An 8,146-nucleotide genomic window follows, 5' to 3' on the forward strand; every position below is an offset into this window, starting at 1 on the left:
CGATGTCGACGATGCAATGACCGCCAGAGATCTAACAACGCTGGAAATTAGGATGCGAGAAGCGGCGCCAGCTGTAGAAGACTCGCTTGGTGTATATATATATATATATATATATATATATATATATATATATATAGAGAGAGAGAAAAGAAATTTAATCTTTGCAGATTAGTTAAATAGTAAACTCTTAAATATTGGGGAAATCTGCAAGAAAGACTCTAATGTGTATCAATTGTTTCGCCGAACGTTTTCGCCAAAGAGAATTAATTTGGCTTCTTCAGGGCTGAAAGAGAATCAATTATAATTAGCTACCATATATTATCTATTAAAACATTATTGATCTTACCGTAACTTAGAATTGTAGAGTTAGAATATTAAAAAACTTAGCTAGTAACATAGTGGTGTTTTTTGTTACTATGTGCAAAAAAAGTTTTTTATAAGGTTTGAAATGTATGGTAGCTTTGAACTTGACACGTAAAGGCTTACCCAAGGTTAATCGAAAAACCCAATGTAACTACATTTAAAAGGAGGTAATTCTTTGAATTGTCGGCAATAACTAAATTTTTGATTTTTAGATAGTTTAAAAGTGAGGTTCCTTAACGATTTCTCCATTAATGTTAAGAGTGACATCAAGAATCTAAGCGATATATACCACTTGTTACTTAAATCAGATACCAAGAACAATACTATATCACAGATAACTAACTTGACTGATATATCCATTATCAACTAACATACCTTGTAACGATAAGACTACCAAAGAGAATTGAAATACTATTGTAAAAATAATACCTCAATCAACCATGGGAGCTTATCGTCTATACCTTGCCTAGCTCAGTATCTCAAGGGTGAGTTCGTCTTGTCTTAAACTAGGGATTGAACCTGAGTTCTCAGTTGATAGCAAATAAGACAAATTTTAACCAATCATATTTATTTAAATCAATAAAAAAAAACAATAATTAACCCTGCCAAAGCTTAACAGTTATAAGTGTTACTTATTGCTTCGATGGGCGGCTTGTGTGTTCTAGCTGTTGGATCCTCCAATTAGAAGTTGTGGCTTCTGGAGAGCTGCAGTCACACGTGGCTGTATGTCCGGACCAATTATTGAACTCCAAATATGCCAATAAAACCAATAAACCAATTAAATTGTCCAGTAAACCAATAAGTTTTATATCTCCAATAAACTAAAAGGATAAGAAACAACATGCATTAGAAACACATCAAAAAGAAAGGTTTAACTTCCTTGCCATCTTACAAAATTACACTTAAACAAATAGCGTATGGCAAGGATAAAATGAAATATGAATGTTACTACTTAGTTAAATTCTGTTAAAGAGTCCTAATGCATATATCAGAAAAAAAATGTGCTTTCGAAAGAAAGTAAGGTTACATTGGAAATGCGGTCAGGATTATAGAATAAATATCACAATGAAAGTACTTACCCCAAGAGAAGTTGTAGACCATAAAAATGAGTCTTATAATAATTTTTGCCTTCTTTTATAAATTTCAAAAAGAGGCAAAAAATAATCCCACTACAGAAAAGTTGTTTTGACAGAAAGTGGGAGACTGAATGAAGTTAGCATAGATGTCATAGAATGTTGGTATAGATATCATGAAACTAGCTTGTCAGTCAACACAGAACAGAATAGTCTGCCGAACAAAAGTGAGAGGGCAAATATTTATTCTATGGGACAGAAAGAGAGAAAATAAAGACAGAGGAAGAAGAGAAAAACAGGGGCGCCAACTATTTTTATAAATAAAAAAAATAGTAAAAATTAAACTGAAGATAAAGATATAAATAAATTAATAAACAAATTAAAATGAAATAATTATTTAAATATAAATTAATAGAGATGTGACGTTTATAACGTTACAACCTTTATAATTAATTTTCATTAACACAAAAAAATATATAACATTCCCTTGCTTTTCTTAGATACATCTCAATAAGATGCAATAATACATGAACAATATAATATAATTAAATAAAGTAAATCAAAATAATATTTCCCTATACTGGGATTTAAATTCATTCATTTTTTACCAATGAACCTTAACGACATAAAGATTCATAAGAACAATGAAGTTGTCAGCGCTTGCGTTCTGGCTAAAACAGAACCTCACTTTTAAACTATCTAAAAATCAAAAATTTAGTTATTGCCGACAATTCAAAGAATTACCTCCTTTTAAATGTAGTTACATTGGGTTTTTCGATTAACCTTGGGTAAGCCTTTACGTGTCAAGTTCAAAGCTACCATACATTTCAAACCTTATAAAAAACTTTTTTTGCACATAGTAACAAAAAACACCACTATGTTACTAGCTAAGTTTTTTAATATTCTAACTCTACAATTCTAAGTTACGGTAAGATCAATAATGTTTTAATAGATAATATATGGTAGCTAATTATAATTGATTCTCTTTCAGCCCTGAAGAAGCCAAATTAATTCTCTTTGGCGAAAACGTTCGGCGAAACAATTGATACACATTAGAGTCTTTCTTGCAGATTTCCCCAATATTTAAGACTAGTTTACTATATAGTTAGATATATAAGTATATCTTATATATCTTACTTATACTAAGACTTATAGTAAGATTTAGTTTACTATATATATATATATATATATATATATATATATATATATATATATATATATATATATATATATAATATTATCATAACTTATAAGTTTCTGGGTTCTTTCAGTTTCTTTTATGTATGTATAAGTATAATTCGATTTGTTTAGAATAATTGTTGGTATAAAGAGGGCCGTTATTGTAAATTTTCTTTCATCTTCCTGTTAGATCAGTCATATCGGTTAATTATATAGAAATAAAATTAGTTTTTGACTGAATAAAATAGATTAGGGAACGAGTTTAACACTATATTGTTTATTCATTATTATAAAAATGGTGTAAATATTATCACTAACCATAGACGTATAATACCCACACTGCCAGTGGCGGATCTAGAAATTTTTGTCAGGGGGGTCATGGGTCTTGGGGGTGATTTTAATATAGGATTTAGATTTTTGCACCTTTACGATTGATATGGTTTGTGCCTCATGTAAGGGAACAATTTTCTCAATAACTATTTTAAGCGATATATTAAACCAATGAGAAGTTACTAAAACCCAAATACCCTACGGGTGCAAAGATGGGTACAACATTAAGGGGTCTTAAACTTAAACAAATAAAAATAATTTAAACCCACATACTCAGTAAAACCAAGTGTACAAGACTATTAAACCAAAATAAAGTTATTAAAATATAAATACTGAAAAATCGAGGACTGTCAATTTAAACTATTCCTAATAAACTCTATCTTATCGTTGGATATCCGATATCAATTTGTAACAACATTCATTTATTCCTTATTGCTATACGGAGTGGAAACATGGACTCTTGGCATTACAAGTATGAGGCATATAGAAGCCTTTGAAATGTGTGTTTTTCGAAGAATGCTGAAGATTTTGTGGACAGAGCACGTGACCAATAACGAGGTGCTGAGAAGAATGAGGACTGAGAGAGAACTCCTAAATATTGTAAACAATAGAAAAACGAGTTATCTAGGACAGAGAAGAAAAATATAACTTATTACGACTCATAATGGGAGGGAAAGTAGAAGAAAAAAGAAGTCCAGGAAGAAAAAAATGCTCCTGGCTGAAGAATGTAATAGACTGGACAGGCATGGACACACATTCGATACTAAGAACAGCTCAAGATTGAGAGCCATTTGCTGTAGTTATAGCCACCCTTCCGTAATGAAGAAAAAACCTTAAGAATAAGTGTAAACAGCATTTTATTTAAATTAATTTATTCAACAAAAAATATAATATAATTAAGGAATAGTTATTTCTATAATTAGGTATATTAGTCTATAAGTGCACGAATCGTCAGCAACAGCCGGAAACGATGGTAAATAAAAGTTCAGTGATTAAGAATACTAAAAGAAAAGTAAATATTATATAATTTTATAAAAAAGTATTCTTTTCGCTTATCCGATTTAGCAAATCGCTCTATGATTGCATCAACATCTAGAGAAATTTCAGGATGCACATTGATGAGTGCTAAACCAGTTAACCAGTTATAGAAGAATGCTGAGAATATCATGGACAGCAAGGATCACGAACAAGGAAGTTCTAGAAAAAATGAAGAAGGAACCAGAGATTGTGTTTACGATCAAACGCATAAAATTGCAATATCTGGGACACGTTATGAGAAATCAGCACCGTTACTCCCTGCTGCAGTCTATATTGCAAGGTAAAGTCAAAGGTAAGCGAGGACCCGGTAGAAGGAGAATATCATGGCTGCGGAATTTAAGAACATGGTTTAAGAAAACCTCAACGGAGCTGTTTCGAGCCGCAGCGAGCAAGGTCATGATTGCCAATATGATTTCCAACATCCGAAACGGATAGGAACCAGAAGAAGAAGAAGAAACCAGTTAACAGAAGTTCTATTTCTAAGCCAAGTCTTTGGACGTTAAAGCGTCCTCTGTTGTTGCTGCACTGACTGGAAGTTTAATTAATATTTGCAGAAATATTCTGATATTTGGATACATACCTATGAATATCGCAGTTTTCTAATACTTCTTAAATACAATCAGGAAGTTTTCCATTATTTTGCACGACTCTTTTCCATCTTTGAATCCACAGTGAAAACTCTTGTTTTACTGTGGAATATACAGTAAGTAGTTGGTCCAATAATATCCTGGAAGATAGAAGTTAAGATATTGTCTAAAAGGGGTACATAAATAGAACTTCGGAAATATTCTTCGCAAGAGTTAGCAGATTGGTTTTGACGACAGGTTTGACGAGAAACTATACGAGGCATCTTCAATTCAATGTCTAGTTGTTCAGCTCTTTGTTTACTTCATAGTAAAGTTTGCTAAAAACAGATTCATCATATAATCTTTTATTTTGAAGAATGCATTTAGTGTCCTCTATGGCCTCAGTAGCCTACTTAAAATCTAATTTTGGTGATTGAAGAAGACGACTAAGTGATACAGTTGTACCTAAAACATCACTAAGACAAACTACTGTTTCACAGTTTCACAAATACCTTGGACAGCAGCCCCCAGTTCCTTTATTTGTATTCACCAACGTATCAGACAGAGCTAATGCAACAACAATATTCACTTTGATATTTATTATGAATAAATTATAAAATGTAGTACACAGTCTCAACAATTATAATACATATCCAAATTACAAACAACCAATTTGTAGACAAAACTGAAGATAAGAAAGACCTAATAAAAAATAAAAATGTGCTGATTTCGTGCGAAAAGTCATGTCATGTATATTGAATGAGCAATAATGTGTGGGCGGTAATTCTATCTCATCGATAATCGAACGATTCTCTGGCACTCAAATGACGAATTGTCAAAATTTGAAAATCGGGTAAATGAATTCGCGGAAGTCAGGTTGTTAATCGAGGTATTACCGTATTCAGAATTGTTGATTTTTTAAAAGAGCAATTTAAAAAGGCTTCCGTATAATTCTACACTTACCCCTACAATAAATGAGTTTGAATTATTTCAACTCTTGACTTCCTGCTTATAGGGTTGATGGGTTTTAAATTATTTTTTTTAGGATTATTTGATTGATACTTAATTTTGTTTTGGGGGTGCTCATGACCCCCGAGACCCCCCCTTGAATCCGCCACTGCACACTGCGAACTGTAATGTAAACCCTTTCCCCCAGTGCGACAGAGAAAAAAGGTGCGAGTAGTACTTGCTTTTTTTTCTTTGGTGGAGTTTATCGACCACATGATATTTCCACTACCAAACAATCTCCAAACATAAAGGCCGTATGACACTATGCATTTTCTTGTATTATTTCTTATATCGTTTCTGATATAGAAAGTTATTTATGTTTTCTTGTATCGTTTCTTGCACGTACATTTGTGCTCTGTATGACACTATGCAAGTTCTTTTACGGGAAATTGTATGTGATTCGGCACATGATTGGTCGAAATTTTGACACATATAAAAATAGAACTGCAGTACCTGAGGACCCCAAGCCAGATGCTACTAATTATTTTTTAAAATACTGTGGTTCAAAAATGAAGGAAATAAAATGTCCCAATATTAAAACTAAATCGGAAACCACAATTTTTGAAGATATTCAACAGGCTGTAATGGAAGACAGAAATAGTAAATAATTTGGTTGTAATAATTTATTTGTTTTTTTTACAAATTATGTGTTTGAATGGCATGCTCTTGAAATTCTACTCTCTTATTTGGAAATATAAAATAATCTTTAAACTCATCACGAATTTTTAAAGCGGTTATGTATTGTTTTTAGTAATACATCTCTTCCTACTTTCAGTAATTCCGATGCTATTTGATCCAAACCCTGTGATTTATTATTTTTCAATTTGACTACTGCTGTTCTAATCTTGGTTATTGTTGGTGGGCACTTTTCTCTGATGTCTGCTTGGTCTAATTGTATATCAAAGTTCTCCTCCAGCTGCCATTATGACAAAAGTTTTACGTTTTTGCGCACAAATTGGCGCATTTCTTGTATCGTTTCTGATATAAGAACTATACGCTTGTATGACACTATCCATTTTTTTGTTATATCAGAAACGATACAAGAAATGATACAAGAAAATGCATAGTGTCATACGGCCTTAAGTGAGATAGCAATATAAATATAACTTTAATGTTTTATTGTAACAAGACGAGTAGTAGTGACGTGGTATTGGTTTTGCTTTCGGCCCTGGATAATCGGGGTTCGAGTCTTCCACTGATCTTTCTTTTTTTTTTTTAACAAAATTTTACCAAAATACTGTAGAATAAAGTTGCATTATAGAGCTGTAAATTAAACAAAAAAACAAAACAAAGAAAGAATAAGAATGAGAAATATTAATTGGTATTTTATTGTTATATAAAATGAATTTCCATCAAGTAACGGTCGAATGCATCACTTATTTAATTGGTATTAGGTATTTAAAAATCAATAAATGAAATATTTTTTGTGTATACCTTTGATAATTGTAATTTTTTTCCCTTTTGTAACTATTTTCTGTTTTTTTTTATTTTGTGTATTAAAAGAAATCAAAGTAAAATTCTACTGTGAACATATTTGTTCTCACAAAAAATGTTAAAAATATTAATGTCTAATGACAATAATCCGACGCTACATATGCTAATATTAATTGGTAATTAGAGCGAATATTTAACAATTACTTTTTACTATTCTAATATTCTAGAGTTGGTTAATGTTGATGTATTATTTTGTTAAAGTGGACATTTTCGATTAAAATTGAAAAAATATTTTTTATACAGTATGCCTGTTTTTAATACACTAAATTTTTAATTCAACTTTTTCAGAAACTAATTTTCTTAAAGGTTAATGTTCATATTCTTAAAAAAAATATTAAGTAGCAGGAGTTCTCCGGATTAGAGCCTTGTCGGTAGGATATTAAATAGTAGGAAAACCCATGGATGTCTATAAGTTTTATTTATTCTTGATGTGTTTTGATACTAACCTCTATGGAAACATGCCTAAAGCCATTTAAATATGAATTAAACTTAAGTTTTACCAAATAGTAATTTTTAGCGATCTTTATTACCGTGCATTAGTCTCAGAGAGAAAATTTTAAAAATATACATATTTAGGGCACGATGTTGTAAGGAAATAGACAGATGAGAAAAAAATGGTCGAGATTCATTAAATTCTTTTTCAAACGTACTAATAACTAAACATGTAGTTTTATTCGAGATATTCGTTAAAAATCATGATCAATCTGTTTGATTTTATGCCTAAGTGTTAGTTGCCCTAATTACATATGTTTTCATCTTCATCATCATAAGTGGCTCGACAATCCGTTGTGGATCTTGGCCTGCTCACAAAGAAGTCGCCACTCCTGTCGATTCCTGGCAACTTCCCTCCATCTTCTAACCCCTAGAATCTGTAGGTCTTCTTCCACATCATCAATCCCTCTCATTCGTGGTCGTCCTCTGCTTCTTGTGCCCTCTGGTTGTGAAAATGTTAATCTCTTCGTGTATTCGTGATCTGACATCCTAGCAATGTGTCCAGCCCATCTAAGTCTCTGCACTTTAACAAACTTCACAATATCTGGATCGGTGTATAACTGATACAGTTCAAAGTTGTATCTTCGACGCCATAGCCCATTT

The 8,146-nt window shown here is 31.7% G+C and overlaps 1 long non-coding RNA gene across 1 annotated transcript; it reads right to left on the reverse strand.

Annotated features, from left to right (window-relative positions):
* Nucleotides 1–914: 914 nt before the first annotated feature.
* On the reverse strand, nucleotides 915–1,577 carry LOC140439850 (uncharacterized). Its single transcript, XR_011950735.1, has 2 exons — nucleotides 1,443–1,577; nucleotides 915–1,184 (listed from the first exon to the last, which is right to left on the reverse strand). It is a non-coding gene; the product is annotated as an uncharacterized lncRNA (long non-coding RNA).
* Nucleotides 1,578–8,146: the final 6,569 nt, after the last annotated feature.

Source organism: Diabrotica undecimpunctata, chromosome 1 (genome assembly GCF_040954645.1).
Source record: "Diabrotica undecimpunctata isolate CICGRU chromosome 1, icDiaUnde3, whole genome shotgun sequence".
NCBI classification, from domain to species: domain Eukaryota; kingdom Metazoa; phylum Arthropoda; class Insecta; order Coleoptera; family Chrysomelidae; genus Diabrotica; species Diabrotica undecimpunctata.